The sequence below is a fragment of the Lynx rufus genome, unplaced genomic scaffold, assembly GCF_022079265.1.
Source record: "Lynx rufus isolate CCGP_SWC_20201006 ecotype Redwood Valley unplaced genomic scaffold, mLynRuf1.p SCAF_2, whole genome shotgun sequence".
Taxonomy (NCBI): domain Eukaryota; kingdom Metazoa; phylum Chordata; class Mammalia; order Carnivora; family Felidae; genus Lynx; species Lynx rufus.
In genome coordinates this window covers 72,744,450-72,771,498 of record NW_025814834.1, presented here as the reverse complement: position 1 = coordinate 72,771,498, position 27,049 = coordinate 72,744,450, and the positions used below count along the sequence as shown (strand labels likewise).

The 27,049-nt window shown below is 37.2% G+C and overlaps 1 protein-coding gene and 2 pseudogenes across 16 annotated transcripts in view; 1 reads left to right on the top strand and 2 right to left on the bottom strand.

Moving 5' to 3' along the window:
* Positions 1 to 27,049, bottom strand: part of BAZ2B (bromodomain adjacent to zinc finger domain 2B) — a 328,851-nt gene that overhangs the window by 272,967 nt on the left and 28,835 nt on the right. The window contains exon 2 of one of the 16 annotated variants that reach the window (XM_047083187.1): positions 2,741 to 2,819. The exons of the other annotated variants lie outside the window; for them this stretch is intronic. The gene's annotated coding sequence lies outside the window, so the exon portion shown is untranslated. The remainder of the gene's footprint in view (positions 1 to 2,740; positions 2,820 to 27,049) is intronic. 16 annotated transcript variants of the gene reach the window in all.
* Positions 2,523 to 3,886, top strand: LOC124514867 (40S ribosomal protein S3a-like; annotated as a pseudogene).
* LOC124514869 (complement component 1 Q subcomponent-binding protein, mitochondrial-like) lies at positions 25,761 to 26,557 on the bottom strand (annotated as a pseudogene).

The following is a 27,049-nucleotide window of genomic DNA, read 5'->3' as shown; positions in this document are numbered from 1 at the left end:
AGAAAAATGAAACTGGACCACTCTCTTATACCATACACAGAAATAAATTCAAAAATGGATGAAAGACCTAAATGTGAGACAGGAAACCATCAAAATCCTACAGGAGAATACAGGCAGCAACCTCTTTGACCTTGGCCACAGCAACTTCTTACTTGACATGTCTCCAAAGACAAGGGAAGTAAAAGCAAAAATGAACTATTGAGACCGCATCCAGATAAAAAGCTTCTGCACAGCGAAGGAAACAATCAGCAAAACTAAAAGGCAACTGACAGAATGGGAGAACATATTTACAAATGACATGTCAGATAAAGAGTTAGTATCCACAATCTATAAGGAACTTAACCAAACTCAGCACCCAAAAAACAAATAATTCAGTGAAGAAATGGGCAGAAGACATGAATAGACACTTTTCCGTAATAGACACCCAGATGCCAAATAGATACATGAAAAGATGCTCAATATTGCTCACCATCAGGGAAATACAAATTAAAATCACAATGAGATACCACTTCACACTGCTCAGAATATCTAAAATTAACAACTTGCAGATCAACAGATGCTGGTGAGGATGTGGAGAAAAGGAAACCCTATGGCACTGTTGGTGGGAATGCAAACTGGCATAGGCACCCTGGAAAACAGTATGGAGGTTCCTCAAAAAATTAAAAGTAGAGCTACCCTATGACCCAGCAATTGCACTACTAGGAATTTATCCTAAGGATACAAAAATGCTGATTCCAAGGGGCACATGCACCCCAGTAGTTATAGCAGTGCTATCAACAATAGCCAAATTATGGAGAGAGCCCAAATGTCCATCAACTGATGAATCAATTGAGAAGATGTGGTGTGTGTGTGTGTGTGTGTGTGTGTGTGTGTGTATACATATATATGCAATGGAATACTACCCCGTGATGGAAAAAGAATTAACTCTTGCCATTTGCACAATGGAATTGGAGGAATAATTAGCGAAATAAGTCAGTCAGAGAAAGACAGAGATCACATGATTTCACTTACGTGTGGAATTTGAGAAACTGAACAGATGAACATAGGGGAAGGGAAGGAAAAATAAGATAAATACAGAGAGGGAAGCAAAAGAGAAGAGACTCTTAAATACAGAGAACAAACTGAGAGTTGATGGGGGGGGGTTTAATGGGTGATGGGCATTAAGGAGGGCACTTCTGGGGATGAGCACTAGGTGTATATGTAAGTGATGACTCACTAGGTTCCACTTTGGAAGCCAAGACTACACTGTATGTTAACTAACTTGAGAATTAAAAAAAAAAAAAAAAAAAAAAGGCACCTGTGGCTTAGTTGGTTAAGCATCTGACTTCGGCTCAGGTCTTGATCTCACAGTTCGTGGGTTCGAGTCCTGCATCAGGCTTTGCACTGACAGTGTGGAACCTACTTGGGATTCTCTCTCTCCCCATCTCTCTCTGCCCCCCCACTCATGCTTTCTTTCTTTCTCAAAATAAATAAATAAATTTATTTAAAAAAACAACAAAGTTCCTTAAAATAAAAATAATATATATGAAAAAATAAACATTTTCTTAAAAAAATTAAAATAAAATATTTTTTAAAAAGAAAATAAAATGGGAGTAAAAACAGAATTGGGACCTGGGCAGGCAGTTTTACCAAAGGTAGGAGTCTACATATGAATGCAATGGTCACAAAGAAAACAAAATAACAATCAACAAAAACAAAGATCAGTTCCCTCCCTAACTTCTCAGGTTTTTGAATGATGAACTAAATGACTGAATAAATCTATAGTATCAAAGCCTTCAGGATACAAAACAGTATACAGATAAACAGAGAAGGAAGTCAAGAAGAATCTACCTATATATTGTTAAGCAAATAGTAATTCTTTATAAATCTGCCCTTATATGAAGACGACTCATCTAGAAGAAAACCCCAGGCAAAAATTTTGTCATTAAAAGGTATGAAATAAACACAGTAGGTATAAGATTAATGAAGAAGACACATACCAGGAAACAAGAATGAAAGACTGCTTTCTACACCCAGGAAAATTTCTCTCTGTAAAGTAAGTTATAAAATGAAATAAAAATAGAATGAATCAAAATTTGTGGATTTAGTTCAACTCTAGTCAAAACTCACAGGATTATTTTCTGTCACTTGACAAAAATGGTCAAAACATACCTGAGAAAAGCAACTAACATAAGAATTCTGAAATAAGTGAGCAAAGGTGAGAGATCTGTCCTAAGAAATATTGAAACTTAGGGTGCCTGGGTGGCTCAGTTGGTTAAGCGTCCAACTCTTGGTTTCGGCTCGGGTCACGATCTCACATTTGGTGGGTTCAAGCCCCCTGTTGGGCTCTGTGCTGACAGTGCAGACCCTGCTTGGAATTCTCTCTCTCTGTCCCTCATGCACTCTCTAGCTCTCTCTCAAAATAAGTTAATAATCTTAAAAAAAAATAAATACCAAAACTTATACAGCTAACAATTAAAATTAAGGTATTGAGGAAGAAATAAGAATATGAAAGAAACCCTTCTGCCTCCGTGAGCAGTGCCATGGCAATTGGCAAGAACAAGCACCTTACAAAAGGCAGCAAAAAAGGAGCCAAGAAAAAAGTGGTTGATCCATCTTCTAAGAAAGATTGGTATGATGTGAAAGCACCAGCTATGTTCAATAAAGTAATATTGAAAAAACACTAATTACAAAAGCTCAAGGAACCAAAATTGCATCTGATGGCCTTGAGTGTCATGTTTATGAATTAAGCCTTGCTTACCTGCAGAATGATGAAGGTACATTTAGAACTGAGGATGTTCAGGGCAAAAACTGCCTAATTTCCATGGCATGGATCTTACCTATAAAAAAATGTGTTCCATGGTCAAAAAATGGCATTACATGACTGAAGGTTATGTTTTGATGTCAATACTCCCAAAAGTTATTTTGTCTGTTTTGTGTTGGTTTTACTAAAAAATGCAACAATCAGATTCACAAGACTTTTTATGCTCAGCACCAACAAATTTGGAAGAAGATGATGGAAATCATGACCTAAGAGGTGCAGACAGGTGAATTGAAAAAATGGTCAATAACTCGATTCCAGACAGCATTGGTGTTAGGCTGTCCTTGGAACCACAGTAGAGGGGACGGCCATCTTGCCAGCTCAACCCAATGAAAAGCCCCTAGTAGCTGCCAGAACGAATTGGAGGTCAACCAATCACCGAACGACAGCACGACCTGACGCGGAAAAAGGCCCACCGGGACCTAAACCCTGAACCGCCGCAGCTTAAAAACGCCGCCCCACCACACCTGGCAGCGACTTCCCTGACTCTTCTCTCTCTCCCTGAGTCACAAAACCTCGCCCAAGACCTTAGTTCCCAAATAAAGCCTTTGACTGCTAAAACTTTTTAGCCTCTGACTCCTATCTTTACCCTGCCTTACGCCTGACCCTAACAATTGGAAAAGACATAGAAAAGGCTTGCCAGGAGCACCATGGTGGCTCAGTCAGTTGAGCATCTGATTCTAGGTTTTGACTCAGGTCATAATCACGCAGTTTGTGGGATCGAGCCCCGCGTCCAGCTCTGCACTGACAGCACAGAACCTGCTTGGGATTCTCTCTCTCTCTGACCCTCCCCACTCACAATCAGGCTCACTCTCTCTCTCAAAATAAACATTAAAAAAAAGGAAAGAAAAGGCTTGTCAGTCTGTTTATCTCCTCCATGATGTCCTTGTTAGAGAAGTAAAAATGCTAAAGAAGCCTAAGTTTGAATTGGGAAAGCTCATGGCACTTCATTGTGAAGGTAGTACCTCTGGAAAAGCTACTGTTTATAAGACTGGTGCTACAGTTGACCATGTTGATAAACATGAGCCATCACTCCAAGAATTCAAAATTTAGACATTTAATGGTGAGAAATAAGAAATCTTATTTGCGATGTTTAAAAACAGAAGAAAATGAAAGACATAATTCAAAGAATACAAAATACAAATACTCATTTCTTTATGAGAAAGCGAGCAAGTGGGCAAGGAGCAGAGAGAGAGGGAGACAGAGAATCCCAAGCACGTTCTGTACTGTCAGCACACAGCCCAATATGGGGCTTCAACTCACGAACCATGAGATCATAAACTGGCTCAAAATCAAGAGTCAGACATTCAACCAACTGAGCCACCCCAGTGCTATGCCCTTAATATGTATTTTTAAAGTGATATTTCAAATTAGTGAAAAAAGGAACAAGCATTCAATAAATAATATTGGGATAATGGGCTAAAAATCTGGGAGAAAAATTAAATGATCTATAACTCACAATTCTAGATTTCCAAATCAGACCAAAAAAGACATTTTAAAATATCAGCAGGAATATTTTTATCACCTTAGCACAGAGAATGGCCTCCTTCTAGAGGTGGCATCTGTGTCAAACACTGCTCATTATCCCTCAATGTCCATTCTCTTATTTCTAGCTGGAGGATAGAATCATACAAAAACCCAGATTTAGCTGGGAACCTCCCCCTCAGCTAGCAGTTTCATTCCCCAATGCTCTCTTGCAATGTTGTGACAAAGTTATAAACAAGCACATATGAACAAAGTCACATGTGCAACTTCCCAGTTATATTCTTTAAACAGGTCTACCTTCCACTTCTTTCTCCCTTCCTGATGCTGGAAGAAAGTGACAACTAATACCATTCCCTTGGATTCACAGATGGAATTCACATAGTAGGAGTGTCAAAGCCATTCTTGGACCACTCCCTATTAAACTGTTACATGGAAGAGAAATAAAGTTTTATCTCATTTAAGCCACTGCAGCTTTGGTCTCTTTGTTCTAGCAGGTTGGCCTGTATTCTAATACCAAAGCTATAAACCATACAGGAAAAGAAAGAGATCGTAGCACTTACAAAATAAAATTTTTTCACATGGAAAATGTATATAGTTAAATGTATACAAAATTATTCACACAAGGTTAAAAAGTAAAGAACAAATTGTTAAAAATATATTTTCAACATATGTGGTAAAAGTTTCATTCCTATGAATAAATAAAAAAAGGACACGTACCCAAAAGAAAAGCAGACAAAATATATGTGTGGACAATTCCAGAGAAAATACATACCAAAAAAAAGCCCTATTATTTACCTCTAATACTTTACCTAATATATACAAATCTAAGTAAGATACAACTTTTTCCTTATTAGATTGGTAAGGATTAAAAGTATCAGGAAAAGGGAACTCTCATACAAATTAGTGCAAGTTTTGTACAGGAATAATCTACCAAAATTGATAAAATTTAATGTACATACTCTTTAATCCAATAACTATTTTCTTTTTTTTTCTTTTTTTTTTTTTAATTTTTTTTTTTCAACGTTTATTTATTTTTGGGACAGAGAGAGACAGAGCATGAACGGGGGAGGGGCAGAGAGAGAGGGAGACACAGAATCGGAAACAGGCTCCAGGCTCTGAGCCATCAGCCCAGAGCCCGACGCGGGGCTCGAACTCACGGACCGCGAGATCGTGACCTGGCTGAAGTCGGACGCTTAACCGACTGCGCCACCCAGGCGCCCCTCAATAACTATTTTCTAAGAAATACTCTTAGAAATAAGTCACACTCTCACACACACACACACACACACACACACACACACATATTTCTCAACAATTTCTGTAATAGTAAAAAACTAGAAGCTTCCATTTCCTGAAATAAGAGGTTGGTTAAACAAATTAGAGTATATCCACAAAACAGAATATTCTGCTGCCATTAAAATGATATAGTTTGATATATTATGATACAGAAATACTCATGACATATAGTTGAATGAAAAACAGGTTCCCAAAATAAAATGCTCAGTAGGATATTTGTATATACTGGTACAGGAATAAGTGTAATAATTTACACCAACACATTTAGTAATTATCTCTGGATGGTGAGATTTCTGTATTACCTCAATTTTTTTTTTAAACAAAGAACATAAGATACTCTTAAATATAGAAGGAAAAAAGCCATTTTCACTTATAAACAAAAATACAGAAGTAATGACATATCAATATGTCAATTTCTACAGAGAAATCATCCATGAGAATTGAAAAATTCCCACAAAGAATTTAGCAATGAACAATTGTTAGTGATCTTCCTCAAGAAGAACAGTTTCACTGGAGTGATGGGAGTAAAAGACATACTGTAATAGAGTGGGTTAGCAACAATTAATTTCAAGTTTTCCTGCATCTCTATCCCTAAACCCTTCCAAACTCTAGGAACTACTATTACAACTCAACAGGATTTCAAGATTCCTCAGGACTATTATCACGGACCACATAGTCTAAGTCTACACATCCATCTATGCATCCATTTACTCCAGTCAAAATTAACCACTCCTTTCTCTGGCATCCTGCAATACTTAGCATATCTATTTATGGATATTTATGGTTATTATTTATGTGTCTATATAAATAGTGTATTGTTTATATTTCTATAACGTCCATCATGTTATATGGTCTTTGCTATCAATCATAGAGTCATTCATGTCTGTTTCTTACGAGTCTTTTTTTTCCCAAAGTTTATTTAAGAGAGAGAGAGAGCACACATGTGTGCACGCAGGGGAGGGATAGAGAGAGAGGGAAAGAATCCCAAGCAGGCTTTGCACTGACAAAAGCTCAAACTCATGTACTGCAAGATCATGACCTGAGCTGAGATCAAGAGTCAGACGCTTAACCAAGGAGCCACCCAGGTGCCCCTGTTTCTCAAGACTCATAAGCATAGTATCTTTCATAGAGCCTAGGAACCAGCTAACTACCTACAACTCTGAATTTAGTGACAAAGTGATTTAGAGTCACTAAATCAGTGATTCTAAATCACTGATAAGTCAGAACCACTTCTAAAACAAAAAGAACAAGTTCAGAAAGTGAATTCAAAAGAACTAAGCAAAGAATGACTACGTTTTCTATTGGTTATTAGTTTCTACTTCAAGACTATCTGCACACAGGTAATCAACTTCCATGATTAGCTGTCAGCATTTCAGTCTTTTGTGTATTCCTAAGAATTCAATTAATAGTATGCATGCGTGATTTGGCAATGAAGTTAAAAAACTAACAATGAGTGAATGATCACTGGAATATGGGTTAGTTACCTATCTATTCTTAAAACTTGAGACTAAGCAAACTACCAAAACCCCTCTGATACTGACTTCATGATGTTTTACATAGACTATCGTTGTATAAAGCTCCTGAACCACCAGCATTGATCTTCATGAGAAAGTTCTGAACAGTTATATTATATTTCCAGAAATTATAAACTGCCTTCCTTCTTGAAGCCTGCCTAAACCAATTTCTGAGAAATTTCGTTCAGCTACAAAGCTATATAATTATTGCCAAATTAATCTTAACAAATCTACACATTTCTGCCATTTTGTCATTTCTATCCTATACTGTTACATGAGACCTTTGAACTAAATAGCATCTTAGTTCAGATTCTAAAAATCTACATGTTTATAATTTGATGCAATACTATTTAAGTTTTCACCTGCATTTATTAATTCAGCATAGAATTCCAGAAGGACACTGGACTCAGGAAGAACACCTATGTTCTTGTTCAGTATATGAGTACCTATCAGCTATGAAATAAAAGGAGTGATCACAATAAAACCTAAAGAAAATGCGGTAGAAAACAAATTTAAATTATTCAAGAGAAGAGAGAATAAAATAAAAATGGAAACAAACAAACAAAAAAACCATAAGTAAATTTAATTCAGGGGCACCTGCATGGCTAGGTCGGTTGAGCATCTGACTCTTGACTTTGGCCCAGGTCATGATCCGGGAGTCATGGGATTGAGCCTGGCATCAGACTCCACGCTGAGCATGGAACCTGTTTAAGAATCTCTCTCCCTGAGCCAAAGCATAAGAGACTGTTAAAAACTGAGAACAAACTGAGGGTTGATGGGGGGTGGGAGGGAGGGGCGGGTGGGTGATGGGTATTGAGGAGGGCACCTTTTGGGATGAGCACTGGGTGTTGTATGGAAACCAATTTGTCAATAAACTTCATATAAAAAAATAAAAAATAAAAAAAAAAAAAAAAAGAATCTCTCTCCCTCTGCCCCTCTTCCCTTTTCCCCTCACCTTTCTCTCAAAAATAAAAAACTCAATTCAATAGGCATTTTACCAAGTGCTTTTCATATTCTAGGCACGAAGTTATGTGTTAAGAATATAAAGGTAAATAGGGGTCCCTGGGTGGCTCAGTTGGTTGAATGTCCAACTCTTGATTCTGGCTCAAGTCATAATCCCAGGATTGTGGGATCGAGCCCGTGTCCAGCTCTATGCTGAGTGTGGAGCCTGCCTAAAATTCTCTCTCTCTCTCTCTCTCTCTCTCTCTCTCTCTCTTCCTCTGCCCCTCTCCCCCACTCATGTTCTAAAATTAAAAAAAATAATAATATAAAGGTACATATGGGGCACCTGGGTGGCTCAGTTGGTTGTGTCCAACTCTTGGTTTCAGCTCAGGTCATGATTTCACAAATGGTAGGATCAAGCTCCTTGTAAGTGCACAGCCTGCTTGGAATTCATTCTCTCTCTCTCTCTCTCTCTCTCTCTCTCTCTCTCTCTCTGCTCCTCCCCAACTTGTGGTGTTTCTGTCACTCTCAAAATAAATAAAAACTTTAAAAAAGAATACAAATAGAACGAAGTATTAATTAACTTGGTAATGCTTAATAAGTCTTCAGCCAAAAAGAAGCAAGGACCCAAAAGCCCCAAATGAGATAAATAAAATTGCTGCTTAGGGCTGAACCACAGCATTTGCCACTAATTAATTTACAAATCTATGTCTAAGGTTCCTAATCTGTATAATGAGGAATGCAGACTCAAGATCCTTCACTTCTAAAATTCTAAGACTCAAAACCATGTTAACAGAATAGAAATTGGGACAGTAGATCCAAATCTACAAAAAGTATAAAAAGATGATTATGAAACCCTTATAGTGAACCAGTATATACTTAAGGTATCAAAATTTCAAAAGAAAAAAAATATTATAATATGGATATGTAATATGTATTTTACATACAAAAGCTTCAAAAATACATCCAGATCTAGGAAAATAATCTCTACATCTTCCTTCATTCATAGGAATTGTTTTTAGACCATATAAAGTTAGGAGGACACTAAGCTAAATCTACAAATGGCAGCCTAAAATGCTAGGACCAAAACTTACAAACATTAGCAAAATATTTTTCCTTTAAGATCTAGAAGCTTACTAAATTCCTGAAAAACAAATAGCTTCAAATTATTACCAATTCATAAATTAAATTATAATCATGAAATATATTCAGAATCTCAAGTAAATCTGGCTGACCTTACTGAGAGTACAGAAAATATGGATTTGAATCCTGCATTTACCATACACTAGCTCTGTCATCTTGGGCAAGTTATTTAACCACATCTCAGTTTCCTCAAGTGTGAAACAGAACAGATATAGAACCTACCTCAAAGAATTCTTGTGAGGATGAAATAAATATATGCCAAGTCCTAATAGTATAATACAAATATAAGTAAAAGATGCTAACAGATAATATACAGAAAAAATAAAAGCGGCCATTTTAAGAGGCACCTGGCTGGCTCAGTCAGTAGAGCAGGGGACACTTGATCTCTGAGTCGTGAGTTCAAGCCCAACATTGGGTGTAGAGTTCACTTATAAAAAAAAAAGTGTCCATTACATGCAAATATATTAAATCTGACTAATAATCAAAGACATACAAATTTGAACAATCTTGAGTCATCATTATGGACCAACCAGATCATCAAAGGGTAAAAAAAAAAAAAAGCTTTTTGTTTGGTTTTTAATTTTTTTTAATGTTTATTTATTTTTGAGAGAGAGACAGAGCATGAGTTGGGGAGGGGCAGAAAGAGAGAGAGACACAGAATATGAAGCAGGCTCCAGGCTCTGAGCTGTCAGCACAGAGCCCAATGTGGAACTTGAACCCACAAACCCATGAGATCATGACCTGAGCCAAAGTCAGACACTTTAACTGACTAAGCCACCCAGACACCCCCACAAAAAGTATTTTGCTTTGTTTTTTTTTGAAGGTGTAGCAGCAAGTATGCTCTCATACAATTTTAGAGAGAGTATAAATTGTTACCATTGTTTGGAAAGTAGTTTCGTAACAATAACCAAAATTCTGATCCAGCCATTTCTCTTTTAGGAATTACACTATAAAAATAACCACAAGAGCATAAAGCCAAATCTACAAAATGTTTAAGAGGGAACTCCTCATAATTTGGAAAATTTTGAAGCCATTCAAAATATCTATTAATGAAGACACTTCTCTAAAGAAGACATCCAGATGGCCAACAGGCACATGAAAGGATGCTCAACGTCATCCTCATCAGGGAAATACAAATCAAAACCACACTGAGATATCACCTCATTCCAGTCAGAGTGGCTAAAATAAACAAATCAGGAGACTATAGATGCTGGAGAGGATGTGGAGAAATGGGAACCCTCTCGCACTGTTGGTGGGAATGCAAACTGGTGCAGCCACTCTGGAAAACAGTATGGAGGCTCCTCAAAAAAATAAAAATAGATCTACCCTATGACCCAGCAATAGCACTGCTAGGAATTTATCCAAGGGATACAGGAGTACTGATGCACAGGGGCACATGTACCCCAATGTTTATAGCAGCACTTTCAACAATAGCCAAATTATGGAAAGAGCCTAAATGTCCATCAACTGATGAATGGATAAGGAAGATGTGGTTTATATATACAATGGAATACTACTTGGCAATGAGAAAGAATGACATATGGCCTTTTGTAGCAATGTGGATGGAATTGGAGAGTGTTATGCTAAGTGAAATAAGTCATACAGAGAAAGACAGATACCATATGTTTTCACTCTTATGTGGATCCTGAGAAACATGGGGGAGGAGGAGGGGAAAAAAAAGTTACAGAGAGGGAAGAAGGCAAACCATAAGAGACTCTTAAAAAGTGAGAATAAACTGAGGGTTGATGGGGGGTAGGAGGGAGGGGGAAATGGGTGATGGGCACTGAGGAGGGCACACCTGTTGGGATGAGCACTGGGTATTGTATGGAAACCAATTTGACAATAAATTTCATATTAATAAATAAATAAATAAATGTCTATTAATGAGCATTAATGCAATTTGGGTATATCCATAAAGTGACTTTGTAGTCATTAAGAAGTGATTTATATTCTCTATATTGGTAAGAAGCAAAGTGCTCCACAACATACTTTCTTGAGTAAAAGAGAAAATTACAAGCCAACAGAGTATGACCTTATATTTATAAATGTGTTATGTATTCTTATAGAGAAGAAAGTTCAATATTATAGTGTTAAAGTGCTTACCTCCAGATAGGATTTTAAGTGACTTAACTACCTTACATAAATTCTTCATGTATTACTTAAACTTTCTATATGAGTATTCATTACCTTTATAATCAGAAAAAAATCTATTTTCATTATTCAAATAATTTTATAAACAATTACTGAAAGAGGAATATAAATTCCTCCTCCAATGATTGTTTTCACCGCACGAAAGAACTGATCCGAACAAACATTATTACATAAGGAAAAGAAAACATACTCTGAATGTACCCTAAGATTAGAGGAATTTGACAACTCAAGGAAAGGAAAAGTAAGACAGACCAATTATGGCAAAAAGATTCAACAGTATCTCTATCATAAAACATATCCAACATTATGACTACAGTCTTCTTATATACTACAAGAAATAAAACTAGGAACCTGAATGAGGAAGAGAAAGGCAAAAGAAAGAGCTAAGAAATTTGCTAGGCACAACCAAACTTAACACTGCTTTTCAAGTGACTCTTACTTTTCAAGTAATTGAAAGAATTATTCAAACATGAGAAAGGAACTAGTCCATTTATGTCAGAGGCCTTTAAGTTATTTAAGAAAACCTGTATCAAACTGATCGAAATCTAACCTGTCTTCACTTGTCACTAATTATCTACTGAGATATCCCATGCTGATATAAAGAAAAACCTAAGGACATACAAATGTTAACTTTTCCTAGTATCAATACATGAAAACTATTTTTTCCCTTACAAAAAATTCTAGTGCTTAACTTTCCTATTTGAATTCAGGAAAAAGTACTAAATGATGATTAAATTTAAAGCATCAGGAGCAACACGGAACAACAGTCAAGAAACTGAGGGTATGGTTCCAATTTTCCATTTACTCAGTCTCAATTTCATTATAAGTAAAATGAGAAGATTGACGAGAGCTCCAAATATATTTAATGGAGCATCAGTGATATGACAGGCTCTTTGAAAGAATTGCATGCTCCATGAAACTAAAGGTTCTATTGATGAAGTAAGTTCAGGAAATTCTGCACACCACTTACCTCTCTGAAGAATCATAATGCACCGTACTACAGAAAAGAAAGTATGTAACTTTGTATAACCACCATTTCTCATAATTAGAGACAAACTAAATGTCTGTCAATAGAGGAATAATTAATTATACAGCATAGTGTGATCTTTATAAAGAAGACATTCTATATACTGATATAGATTTCTGTGACACAAGATTAAAAAGATAAACTACAGAATAATACATATATATGCTAGATTTTTTAGTTCTTGTATATATGTAGTCACATGCATACAAAAAGTTCTGAAAGAATACACAGCAAACTTTTTTGTTTTTATTTTTTTAGAGAGAGAAAGAGAGAGCACAGGAGTGGAGGACAGAGAAAGAAAGCACATAAGCGCAGAGGGGGAGGGAGGGAGGGGGGGAGAGAGAGAGAGAGAGAGAGAGAGAGAGAGAGAGAGAGAGAGAGAATCCCAAACAGGCTCCATGCTGCAGGGCTCAATCCCACAACTGTGGGACCATGACCAGAGTCAAAATCAAGAGTTGGGTGCTCAACCAACTGAGCCACCCAGGCACCACCCCACACAGCAAAGTTTTTAAGAGTGATTCTGGAAATGGCAATTGGCAGGGTGAAGGGGAATACATTTCACAGATTTAACTTTTTCCAGTACAAACATACCTTTCTAAAATAAAACAAGTAGCCAAGAAAAAAATATATATGCACTAGAGTAGTTCACACTATTTAAAGTGGATCTTTTCAAAACGGAGATATATTGGCTCTTTTGTAAATATTAAACTTCATGCCTTTTTTTATAACATGATGTATCTCTAGGTCACTGAATTAAAGATTTACTAGGATATTCACTGAGACCTTGCCTTTAAAAATACAAGTTAGAAAACTTAAATGCTTGTAATAATGAGTATCAACCCAATAAAATTTTTCAGTGTTATCTATTTTATGACTTGCCTGCATGATTTCATACTAGTTTTGAAAGTTAACAAAATAATGTATATAATTATGCAGAACACATAACAACCAAAAATGTACCTATAACATAAAGAAAAAAATCCAATGTGTATTCTGTTATGATTATACCTGTGTAAAGTGAGAAGTATATTCTTTTAATAACTGAACATATGTAATACAACAATGTGTGCTAAACACTGAAGAAATAGACACAGAAATTGCAGCACTGGCCTCTCAGGAAGCTTTGTCAAGTGGAATAAAGACGAGTAAATCAATAGTAATCGTACAATGAGATTCATGTATTCCCCCCCCCCCACACACACACAAAACATATTCAGGGCACACCATATGCCAAATGCTGTCTAGATGCTATTTTTTGGTAGAAAGAAAAACAAAAATAATTCTGGTTTCTTCAGGAAAGAAAACTACAATAAAAATATCTGAAAGCCTTAAGTGCCAAAGGAAAAAATACAGCAAAAAAGGGATAGGGAATGCAGGGTGGAGAGTTTGCAATGTGGGTTAGGGTGTTAAAGAAAAGAATCATGTGGAAGAATACTTTGAAGCAATTGTTTGAAAGAGCTGAGAACAACCCATATGGTTATATGAAGGAATAGCAAATGCAAATGTTTTTCTTTTTTTTTTAAGTTTATTTATTTATTTTGAGAGAAATAGACAATGCAGGTGGGGGAGGGGAAGAGAGAGAGGGAGAGAGAGAGAACCCCAACTAGGCTCTACACTGGCAGCACAGAGCCTGACACAGGGCTCGAACTCACAAAACTGTGAGATTGTGACCTGAGCCAAAACCATGAGGCAGACACTTAACTGACTGAGCCACCCAGAAGCTCCATAAACGCAAATGTTTTACCTATTACCTATACAAGAAGTACCAAGGGGGCTAATGTAGTTAGGCCCAGAGTATACTATACAGAGTATATGTAGTAAGAAGTGACATGAGGCCCTGTAAGGAAGATCAGGTTGGGCCTTGTAGGCCACTGCAAAAACTCTGGTTATATGTATGGGTTCGTTGATTGGTTAGTTGCTTTTACAGATTTTATTTTTTAGAGCAGTTTTAGGTTCGCAGCAGAACTCATGGGTTGGTACAGAGATTTCCTTGGCCCCAAACATGCATACCTATTATCAACATACTCAGTCAAAGTGGTACATTTGTTATAACCTAAGAACACGCAAAGTCCAGTTTACATTAGGGATTGCTCTTGGTATATACATCGTACGGGTTTGGACAAATATATAATGACATGTGTCTACCAATATAACATCATACAGAGTAGTTTCATTGCCTTAAAAACCTTTTGTGCTGCACCTAATTCATTCCTCCCATTCTCCTAACCTCTAGCAAACACTGATCTTTTTACTATCTCCAGCTTTGCCTCTTCCAAAATGTCATATATTTGGAATCATACAGTCTGCAGCCTCTTCAGATTGGCTTCTTTCACTCAGTAATAAGCAATTAAGGTTCCATATATATCTTTCCATTGCTTGATAACTCACTTCTTTGTAATACTGAATAACAGTCCATTTCTGGATGTACCACAGTTTATTTATCCATTCACCTGCTAAAGGACATCTGCATTGCTTTCAGGTTTTGGCAATCATGAACGAAACTTCAGGCTTTTTTGTGGACATAAGTTTTCAACAAATTTGGGTAAAGGCCAAGGAGAGTGATTGCTAAAATGTATGGTAAGAATATGGTTAATTTTGTAAGAAACTGTGAAACTGTATTCCAAAGTGGCTATACCATTTTGCATTCCCACCAGCAATCAATGAGAGTTTCTGTTGCTTCAAATTCTCTCCATAATTTGATGTTGTCTGTGTTTAGATTTTGGACAATTTAATAGGTGTGTAGTAGTATATCATTGTTGATTCAGATTGCATTTCCCTGATGACATATGATGTAGGCATTTTAATGTGTTTATTTGCCACCATGATTTCTTTGGTGAGCTTCAAGATCTTTGGGCTCTTTTAAAATTAGGTTGTTTAGGGGCACCTGTGTGGCTCAGTTGGTTAAGTGTCTGACATTGGCTCAGGTCACAGTATCATGATTTGTGAGTTTGAGCCCTGCATCAGGCTCTGTGCTAATCGCACAAAGCCTGCTTTGGATTCTCTGTCTCCCTCTCTCTGTGCCCTGCTAGCATACTCTCTCTCTCAAAAATAAACATTTGAAAAAAAATAAAATAAAATTAGGTTGTTTTCTTATTGTTGAGGTTTTTTATTTTGTTTTGTTTTTTGTTTTTATATTTATTTATTTATTTATTTATTTATTTATTTATTTATTTATTTTGAGAGAGAGAGAGCAAGCCAGGAAGGGGCAGAGAGAGAGAGAGAGAGGGAAGAGGAAAATCCCAAGCAGGGTCTGTGCCATCAGTGCAGAGGCCGAACTGGGATTCAAACTCATTTCTTTTCTTTTTTCTTATAAGTTTATTTCTTTGAGAGAGAGACCAAGGAGGGGCAGAGAAAAAGAGAGAGAGAGAGAGAGAGAGAGAGAAAGAGAGAAAGAGAGAAAGAGAGAAAGAGAGAAAGAATACCAAGCAGGCTTTGCACTGACAATACAGAACCTGATGTAGGGCATGAACCCACAAACCTATGAGATCATGACCTGAGTAGAAATCAAGAGTCAGATGCTTAACTGACTGAGCCACTCAGGTGCCCCAGTTCTGCCTTCTAATTTTTAGGTACGTAATTCATTTTAGGTTAATTTTTGTAAAGGATGTAAAGTCAGTGTCTAGATTCATTTTTGCATGTGGATGTCCAGTTATTACAGCACCATTTTCTGAAAAGACTATCTTTGCATCATTTTATTATTGCCTTGCTTTGTCAAACATCAATTGCTTATGCTGATGTAGATCTATTCCTGGGTTTTCCAATCTGTTCCACTGATCTGTCTATTCTTGTGCCAATACCATACTGCCTTGATTACTGTAGGTTTATTATACGTATTAAAGTTGGGTAATGTCAGTCCTCCAACTTTAACACTGAGAATCTTAAGTTTGAGATGCCTCATAAACATGTAGGCATAAGTGCCAAAAAAGCAGTTGGTATGAGAGTTTCAGTTTAGGGGGGAAAAAACTCCAGGTTTATAAATTTATTCCATTAAGAAAAAAGAAAATGACCTTCTTAAACTCTTCCAAAAAAATAGAAGAGGAGGAGGAAACACTCCCAAATTCATCTTATGAGGCCAGCATCACCCTGATAACAAAATCAAACAAGGACACTAGAAGAAACGAAAATTATAGGCCAATATATCTGACGAACAGAGATGCAAAAATCCTCAACACAATAACAAACCAAAATCAACCCAGCAATTGCACTACTAGCTATTTATCCAAGGGATACAGGTGTGTTGTTTTGAAGGGGCATATGCACCCCAATGTTTATAGCAGCACTATCAACAAAAGCCGAAGTATGGAAAGAGCCCAAATGTCCATCAATGGATGAATGGATAAGAAGGTGTGGTGTACACACCCCCCCCACACACACACACACAAAGGGAGTATTACTTAGCAATCAAAAAGAACGAAATCTTGCCATTTGCAACTACGTGGATGGAACTGAAGGGTATTATGCTAAGTGAAATTAGTTAGAGAAAGACAAAAATCCTAGGACTTCACTCATATGAGGACTTTAAGAGACAAAACAGATGAACATAAGGGAAAGGAAACAAAAATAATATAAAAACAGGGAGGGGAACAAAACAGAAGAGACTCATAAATATGGAGAACAAACAGAGGGTTACAGGAGGGGTTGTGGGAGGGGGGGGATGGGCTAAATGGGTAAGGGGCACTAAGGAATCTACTCCTGAAAGCATTGTTGCACTATATGCTAACTAATTTGGATGTAAATTTAAAAAAATAAATAAAATTAATAAAAATAAATAAGCAAATAAACTTAAAAAAAATAACAAACCAAAATAAACAAAATATTAAAAGGATCATACACCATGATCAAGTGGGATGTATCCCTGGGATACATGGATGCTGCAATATTCACATATCAATCACATAATACACCACATTAATACAATGAAGGATACAAATCATGATTCTCTTAATAGATATAGAAAAAGCATTTGACAAAATTCAACATCCATTTTTGATTAAAAAAATCTCAACAAAATGGGTATAAAGGGAATGTACCTCAACATAATAAAGGCCATATCTGACAATCCCACAGCAAACATCATTCTCAATGGTGAAAGCTAAAACTTTTTCCTCTAAGATCAGAAACAAGGCAAAAGAGAGACAAGTATGCCCATTCTCCTCACTTCTATTCAACATAGTTTGAAAACTCTAGCCAGAGCAATTAGGCAAGAAAAAGAAATAATAGGCATCCAAATTGGAAATGGAAAAGTAAACCTGTCTCTATTTGCTGATGACAAGATATTATAAATAGAAAACACTAGGGGCGCCTGGGTGGCGCAGTCGGTTAAGCGTCCGACTTCAGCCAGGTCACGATCTTGCGGTCTGTGAGTTCGAGCCCCGCGTCGGGCTCTGGGCTGATGGCTCAGAGCCTGGAGCCTGTTTTCGATTCTGTGTCTCCCTCTCTCTCTGCCCCTCCCCCGTTCATGCTCTGTCTCTCTCTGTCCCAAAAATAAATAAACGTTGAAAAAAAAAAAATTAAAAAAAAAAAAATAGAAAACACTAAAGACTGCACCAAAAAACTACTAGAAGTAATAAATAAATTTAGTAAAGTTGCAGGATTCAAAGTCAATATACAAAAGCTGTTGAATTTCTATTCACAAATAACAAACTATCACAAAAAGAAATTAAGAAAAGAATCCCATTTACAACTACATAAAAGAGAAAAAAAAAAAGCCAAGGAATTTAGCCAAAGAGGTGAAAGACCCGTACACTAAAAACTGTAAGACACTGAAGAAGACACAAATAAATGGAAGAGGGGCGCCTGGGTGGCGCAGTCGGTTAAGCGTCCGACTTCAGCCAGGTCACGATCTCGCGGTCCGGGAGTTCGAGCCCCGCGTCAGGCTCTGGGCTGATGGCTCGGAGCCTGGAGCCTGTTTCCGATTCTGTGTCTCCCTCTCTCTCTGCCCCTCCCCCATTCATGCTCTGTCTCTCTCTGTCCCAAAAATAAATAAACGTTGGAAAAAAAAAATTTTTTAAAAAAAACAAATAAATGGAAGAAATATTCCATAATTGTGGATTGGAGGAATTAATATTGTTAAAATGTTCTATGCTACTTAAAGCAACCTGCAGTTCAATGAAATCCCTATTTAAATTCCCACAGCATTTTTCACAGAAATGGAACAAACAGATCCTAAAATACATATGGAACTACAAAAGACTCCAAATAGCCCAAACAATCTTGAGAAAGAAGAACAAAGCTGGAGGCATCACACTTCCTGGTTTCAAACTGTATTACAAAACTATAGAAATCAAAACAGTAGAATATTGACATAAAAACAAACCAAGACACACAGATCAATGGTACAGAATAGAAAGCCCAGAAATAAATTCATGCATATATGGCCAACTAATTTATGACAAAGGAGGCAAGAATATACAATGGGGAAAGGACAATCTCTTCAAAAAATGGTATGGGGAAAACTGGATGGCTACATGCAAAAGAAAGTAATTGGATCATTATCTTACAACATATACAAAAATCACCTCAAAATGGATTAAAGACTTGAACATAAGACCTAAAACCACAAAAGTGTTAGAAGAAAACAAAGGTGGTAAGCTCCTTGAGATTGACTTTAGCAATCATTTTTTAGATTTGACACCAAAATCAAAGGCAACAGGTGCAAAAGTAAACACATAGAACTAAATCAAACTAATAAGCTTCTATACAGAAAAGGAAACCATCATTAAAAAAAAAAAAAGAGGGGGCACCTGGGTGGCTCAGTCAGTTGAGCCTTTGGCTCTTGGTTTCAGCTCAGGCTGTGATCTCGCAGTTCGTCCATGCTGACAGAGCGGAGACTGCTTGGGACCCTCTCTCTCCCTCTCTCTCTGCCCCTCCCCCATCCACACTCTCTCTCAAAATAAATAAATAAACTTTAAAAAAAATGAAAAGGCAACCTACTGCGTGGGAGAAAATATTTACAAATCATATATCTGGTAAGAAGTTAACATCCAAAATATAGGAAGCACTACAACTCAATAGCAAAGAAAAAAAAAAAATCTAATTAAAAAATGGGCAGAGGATCTGAGTATTTTTTTCAAAAAGATATGCAGATAGCCAACAGGAGTCTCAACATCAAGGATCATCAGAATGATGCAAATCAAAACCAAAATGAAGTACACCACACATCTGTTAGAATGGCCATTATCAAGGGGCATCCAGGTGGCTCAGTTGGTTAAGTGGCCGACTTTGGCTCTGGTCATGATCTCGTGGTCCCTGAATTCAAGCCCTACCTACGTCAGGCTCTGTGCTGACAGCTCAGAGCCTGGCACCTGCTTTGGATTCTGTTTCCCTCTCTCTCTGCCCCTCCCCCACTCACACTGGGTCTCTGTCTCTGTCTCTCTCTCTCTCTCTCAAAAATAAACAAACATTAAAAAAAAAAAAAAAGAGCAGCGCCTGGGTGGCTCAGTCTGTTAAGCCTCCAACTTTGGCTCAGGTCATGATCTCACAGTTCACGGGTTAGAGCCCCGCGTCCTCGGGCTCTGTGCTTCCAACTCAGAGCCTGGAGCTTGCTTTGGATTCTGTGTCTCCCTCTCTCCCTGCCCCTCCCCGACTCATGCTTTGTCTCTCTCTCCTTCAAAAAAAAAAACAAAATTTTAAAAAATGGCTATTATCCAAAAAATCCAAGAAATAACAAGTATTGACAAGGATGAACAGAAAATGGAACCCTCGTGTACTGTTGGTTAACAATTTAAATTGGTGCAAGGCGCCTGGGTGGCCTTGTTACAGTCTGGCTCTTGATTTCAGCTCAGGTCATGACCTCAGGGTTTTGTGAGTTTGAGCCCTGTGTGGGACTGGTGCTGATAGCAGGGAGCCTGCTTAACATTCTCCCTCTTTCTCTGCCCCTTCCCTGCTCGAAGTGCTGTCTCTCTCAAAATAAATAAATAAACTTTACAAAAAAAAAAAAAAGTAAATTGGTGCAGCCACTATGGAAACCAGTATGGAGCTTCCTCAAAGAATGAAAAATTGAGCTACCATGTGGTCTAGCAATTCCAGTTCTGGGTATTCATTAGAAGACAGTAAAAAATACTAACTCAAAAAGATATACGCACCCCCATGTTCACAGCAGCATTACTTACAATAGTCAAGAAGCAACCAAAGTATGTACCGATGGATGAATGGACAAGGAAAATGTTCGTATGTACAATGAAATATTACTCCACCATAAAACAGAAATACTGCCATTTGTGACAAAGTGGATGGACCTCAAGGGCATTATGCTAAGTGAAATAAGTCAGAGAAAGACAAATATGGTATCATCTCACTTACATGTAGAATCTTAAAAACAAACAAATAACCCCACAAGCTGATAGAACAGATTGATGGTTGCCAGTGGCAGGAGGGGAATAGGTGACATGGGTAAGGAAGTCAAAAGTTGCAAACTTGCAGTTACAAAATAAATAAGTCATGAGATGTAATACAGCGTGGTGACTATAGATAGTAAATTATATTGCATATTTGTAAGTTGTTAGGGGAATATATCTTAAAAGTTTTTATCACAAGAAAAAACATTTTGTAACTATGTACGGTGATAGATGTTAACCAGACTTAACGGGGTAATTATTTCACATCATACATAAGTATCATTAAACTAATATAACATTATACATCAATTATATTTCAATAGGAAAACTCCCCTCAAAAAATGGAATAAGCAACTTTGGGAGTCATTAGCATTTCAATGCTATCTAAATCCAAGGATTGAATTATTTCACCAAGAAAGTGATTACAGTGAAAGAACAGAAGTTGTGCAAGGAGTGAGGCCTGGGGCATGGGTGGAGAGATGAAGAGAAACCAGCAAAGAAAGGGAAAACAGAAAACTAGGAGGAAAAACCAAATAAGAAAATTGTGGAAGGCAAAAGAAAAAGAACATTTAAAGGAGGATAGAGTGACAAACTTTGTTAAATCCTACAAGTCTTGTTAAAAAGTGAGAACTGAGAACTGACTGAAGTCACAGAAGTCATCATGAACACTGGCAATAACAGTTTTGTGGAGCTGATGTGAAGCAAAAGCATGACTAAGGCCAGAATAAGGAAGAATGGCAGGAGAGCATTATAGGTAGCAAATTCAAGAGAGCTGAGTGACAAGCAGAGAATTTATGTTAATAATGAAAGAAATGAAAAGAAGTATCTTTTTTCCCTAGTATGTTGTAGTAATAATCCAAGAAGGGGAAACATGATGATTCAAGAGGGAGACATGTGAGTAATATGAAGCAACTATACGAAAACAAGAGGGATTATGGGGGAGCAGAAAGGCAAGTGTACCTACCTCTGGGCAGATCTCTTTGAGATACGTCTCAAAGATTATTTGATTTGATGATGGATTGGGTAATAAATACTAGGTACATGGAACAAACAAGCTTTGCAAAAGCAAAAATCTTACTGGCAACTATTTCTTTCTCTTTCTAGTTGGCCGTATTTTTGCTCCCACTATTTGATTTGCATACCTAGGAAATCTTGTTTGTTCTGAATTGTATTAGGCTAGTAATATTTGATACTGTATTTATGTTATTTCATTAATTACAACATAAAACAATGAAATGAGTGCAAAAAAAGGCTATTTCCCTGAAAATTGAATGCTTCTGAAAAACTTGATAAAAATATTTGTTTTTTTAAAGTTACTGTTAATTAGACAAGGTAAGATAAGCATATATACTGACAGAAAACATCATAAATGTATATAGGGACTGTGCACCCAGAAAGCTTTGTAAGAATGTAAGTTCTTGGTGCAGCCACTCTAGGGAACAGTATGGAGTTTCCTCAAAAAACTAAAAATAGACCTACCCTACAATCCAGCAATTGCACTTTTAGGTATTTACCCAAAGAACACAAAAAATACAGATACAAAGGGGTACATGCACCCCAATGTTTACAGCAGCATTACCAACAGTAGCCGAACTATGGAGAGAGCCCAAATATCCATCAACTGATGAATAAAGAGATGGTATACAAATACAATGGAATATTACTCAGTGATCATAAAGAATGAAATCTTGCCATTCATAACAACATTATGTTAAGTAAAATAAATCAGAGAAAGCCAAAGACCATATGATTTCACTCCTATGGGGAATTTGAGAAACAAAACAAATGGACATATGGGAGGAGGGAAGAAAAAGAGGAGAGAGGGAAACAAACCACAAAAAATAAAAGAGAACAAACTGAGGGTTGATAGAGTGAGGTAGGTGGGTGGGAGATGGGCTAGATGGGTAATGGGTATTGTGATGAGCACTGGGTGTTAAATGTAAGTGATGAATCACTGAATTCTACCCCTGAAACCAATATTGCACTCTATGTTAACTAAAATAAAATTTAAAAAAAGTATCTAGGTTCTTTCTACTTTAAAGAATCTGATAATAAACTTTTATTTTGGAAGTGTGGGTTCAGGAAAGACACAATGATTTCCACTTAGGGAATCAATCCTTAAATAAAAAGTACAAATTTACTCCCTCTCCTCCCACCCAACAGACAGATTTAAAAAAAAAAAAAAAATCACAAGTGGGGCGCCTGGGTGGCTCAGTCAGCAGGGTCATGATCTCATGGTCTATGAGTTCGAGCTCCATGTCAGGCTCTGTGCTGACAGCTCAGGGCCTGGAGCCTGCTTAGTATTCTGTCTGTCTGTCTGTCTGTCTCTCTCTCTCTCTCTCTCTGCCCCTTCCCTGATCATGCTCTGTCTCTGTCTCAAAAATAAATAAAAACATTAAAAAAAATTTTTTTTAAATCACAAATGAATGTGAAAGTTTGAGTTATTAACAGCTCACATTAAAAAACTAAATGTTTCGGAGCACCTGGGTGGCTCAGTCCGTTAAGCATCCGACTTCAGCTCAGGTTATGGCCTCACAGTCCGTGAGTTTGAGCCCCACATCGGGCTCTGTGCCGACAGCTCAGAGCCTGGAGCAGGCTTCAATTCTGTGTCTCCCTCTCTCTCTGCTGCTGCCCCACTTGTGCTCACTCTGTCTCTTACTAATAAACATTAAAACAAAATTTCAAAAAAAATAAATGTTTATTATATATGTATATATATATATTTTTTTAATAATTTCCCATTTTGACTGTTTTGATTAAATGAATAGCTATCACCTCCAACTTGCATTGGATAAGAAGTTTCTGTTACTGTAAATTCAGCAAATAATTAGAAATCATTTTTTAAAATTTAAGTATCCATATTAGAAATATTCCAGATAAAATGGTTAACATACTTTCCCTTCCTCCTTCAATAAGACTCTGTCTTTTTTCCTAATACTCAGAATCATCTAAAAAAATCAATTAGGTATTTCCTATGTATTAGTTTTGTAACTGTAGTACAAGTGATGTCCGCATTAAATGAACTAGACTTTGTCCCTGTGCTTAATGGAAGCAATAAGACTTCTTTTAGTTTTCCTCATCTCTCATCAGAAATCTTACCACTTGTGACCTGCTTGCTACCTGAATGCTTGCTTAAGATTAATCTTTTTAAGGGTACCTGGCTGGCTCAGTCTGAAGAGCATGTGACTCTTGATCTTGGAGTTGTGAGTTTGAGTCCCACATAGGGTATAGAGATTACTTAAAAAAATAAAAAAACTTAAAAAAAAATAATTGTCTTTTCAAAACCTTGGCCTAAATAAATGACTTTTTCCCTTGCATGCCTACTCATTCTGTATTTTTAGCAAAAGTCACCCTTATGTTGTTCACTCACAAACTTCTCAATTAAGTATGAGTAAAGCAGATTTAATACTCAGAATTTAAATGTATTTAATAAATGATTTTATGTGTGGTAAAGATGCAGGTTATTATTTTTAGGATACTATACTTATTTCACAATTACAGCCTTATTATTAAAATATCATATTAAACTTGAAAACCCACTGCCAATTGTTAATTTATTGATGATCTAGAGTTTGTGGTAATTATAGCATGATTAGAAGTTTACATCTGCTACGGCAAAAAACGATTTGTAAAGATCAAGACTAAAAGTATTACTTAAACCTTGAAAATATCTGCCTTCATTTTGTTTTGTTTTTTTTGTGTGTGGAAGGTGCTGGACTATATACAAATCTGCTGAATGGAAGTAATCAAATCACCTAATTCTACATACAATTCAGAATTTTTTTTGGCAAATTGCTGCTAAGCTTATTATTAAGCTACCTTAAAGGTGTTAACTAATCTCCAGTTGAACAAGTTCATCAACTTCAGGCTTATAAATTTCCTACTAAAAAAAAAAAAAAAATTAAGCAAGTTCACTAACTATTCTCCCTGATATGTATCCAAATACCACTAGTATATATGAATTGGTCATGTTGAATATTAAAACGTATCATAAGGATAACTAAAAATATATTGAAAAATTAAAACTATTCAACATAAAATATATTTAGACTGGGATAATATAAACTCTAAAACTAAATAATATAAGTTAATGTGTAAAAGCTTGAATTTAGATGTTCAGTTAAATTTTGATCCTACAAGGTTTTACGTGTTGAAATTCATTACTAAGAAAAGATAACTTCCCTCTCTCTTTTCCCTCAATTACATCTTCCACAATGCCAGTAGAGATCCTTTTCTAAAGCCTAAACCTGACTAAATCTAATCATGTCCCTCTCCTCCTTTCTAAAAACTTAACGAAAAAAAAAAAAAAAAAAACCCTCACTAATAATGTCCCATCACCTGCAAGATTCTTCATCACTTGCTAGCCTGATCTTCCAATATTATTTGCTAGCACTGTGCTTTCCCATTTTGCCCATGTGAACATATTTCAATTAATTCTTCAAAAATCTAAGATTTCACCTTGTTTAATCACTAATATTTATTGACTATGACTATATTACCAGTATTGTTTTAATGCTTATTCATTTTTGAGAGACAGACAGACAGACAGACAGAACATGTGTGGGAGAGGAGCAGAGAGAGCACAGAATCCGAAGCGGGCTCCAGGCTCTGAGCTGTCAGCACAGCCCCGGCACAGGGCTCAAACCCACAGACTGTGAGAACATGACCAGAGCCAAAGTCAGATGCTCAACCAACTGAGCCACCCAGGCACCCCAACTATATTACCAATTTTAAGGTCCAGGGCTATGTGTTATAAATATGTAACTTTTAGATGATAAAATGCAGTCCTTGCCTTCAGAGTAGAATATGGTGACTTTCTCCCTAAAATATTACCCATCTCACAGTTACCTTCTTCAGAGCTACCTCTTTACATTAAATCTAATTCTTCTGATGCATTTATCATCCTCTACTGTAATTATTTACAAGACTGTTTAAGTTCGAATTTTTTCAGTGATAATGAATGAGATGAAAACCATCTCAGAATACGTGTGTGTCTGACTTCAGAGTAGATTTGTTTCCTGGCCAAAGCCTACTATAAATCTAAGATGTTCAACATCTTGTCTATTCTACTGGCTCTTGGCAAAACTTCTGAGACCTTTGAGAAAAGCAATGTATTTCTGGTGCTCCCCAGGCAGTGCTGAGCTCCACCAACTCACCTGCAAAAGTGTTATCCACCCCTCCGGCTGCCACGAAATCCATCAGGTAGTTATATAAGGCCCAGCCCAAGGAATTGGTGTTGAGTGTGTAATTTGTGTTCTTCCATGCAGATTCGCCAATGGACTGAAAGCTCACCTCACTGATGGAGAAAATGTCGCTGTCGTCCTCCTCTTCTTGCCCAACCTCATCTTCTGGATAGTGACAGTCCAGGAATAGGGCCTTCTTACCAGCATTCTTTATAACTTCAACCATGAAATTAGGAGTGGACAATTCAGGTTCCTGTTCTTCAACCTTCTCCCTCAGGGAAGGATCCTCCTCCCCATCAGATGTTGGCAGGATGCTATTGTTAATGTTGAAAGTGACAGTGATCTTTTCTTCAGCAACTTTCCACATTAATTTGACTTCTGTCCCATTCACTTCCAGCTCCTAACCTCCAGACATCTTGGGGAGGGACTTAATGCTTCTGTATCTTTTTCCTCCTTAATTTCATCATCCACGGATGCAACAAAAGCTTTGTCTTCCTGGTTGTGCAGCATGCGGCAGCTGCAGCCACAGGGCCCTCGAGAGCTCAGGAGGCCCTGCTGATCCAGCCCATCTGCAGGTGAGGGGGCCTAAAGTGCCCCATACAAGGCCAGGCATGGCTGCAGCAGAGGCCAAGGCAGAGGGGCTGGGCTGGTCACAGAGCCCCCCCCCCCCAAAAAGCTGGGAATGCTAGGGAGCCCAAATCATGAGGCACTCAGTACAGCAGAGGCAACATCGGGGCCATACACACGTGTGGGCACAAAGGATGACCCAAATGGAAGATCCCAGCCCACGCCCCACTGTAAATACCCTATTTCAAACTTTTTCATTATCATAATATTTGTTATAGTGATCTGTGATCAGTGATCTTTGATGTTATGATTATAATTGTTGGACATTTATGGACACTGATGGACAGATCTCCTGTCTCCTTCTCTCAACTTGGGCCTATTCCCCAAGACACAACAATATAGAAATTAGACCATTAATAACCTTACAATGGCGTCTAAGTGTTAAAGGGAAAGGAATGTCTCCTACTTTAAATTGAAAGCAAAAATGATTACACTTAATGATGAAGGCATGTTGAAAGCTGAGGCAGGCCGAAAATTAGGGCTCTTGTGCCAAACAGCCAAGTTGTAAATGTAGAGGAAAAGTTCTTGAAGGAAATTAAAACTGC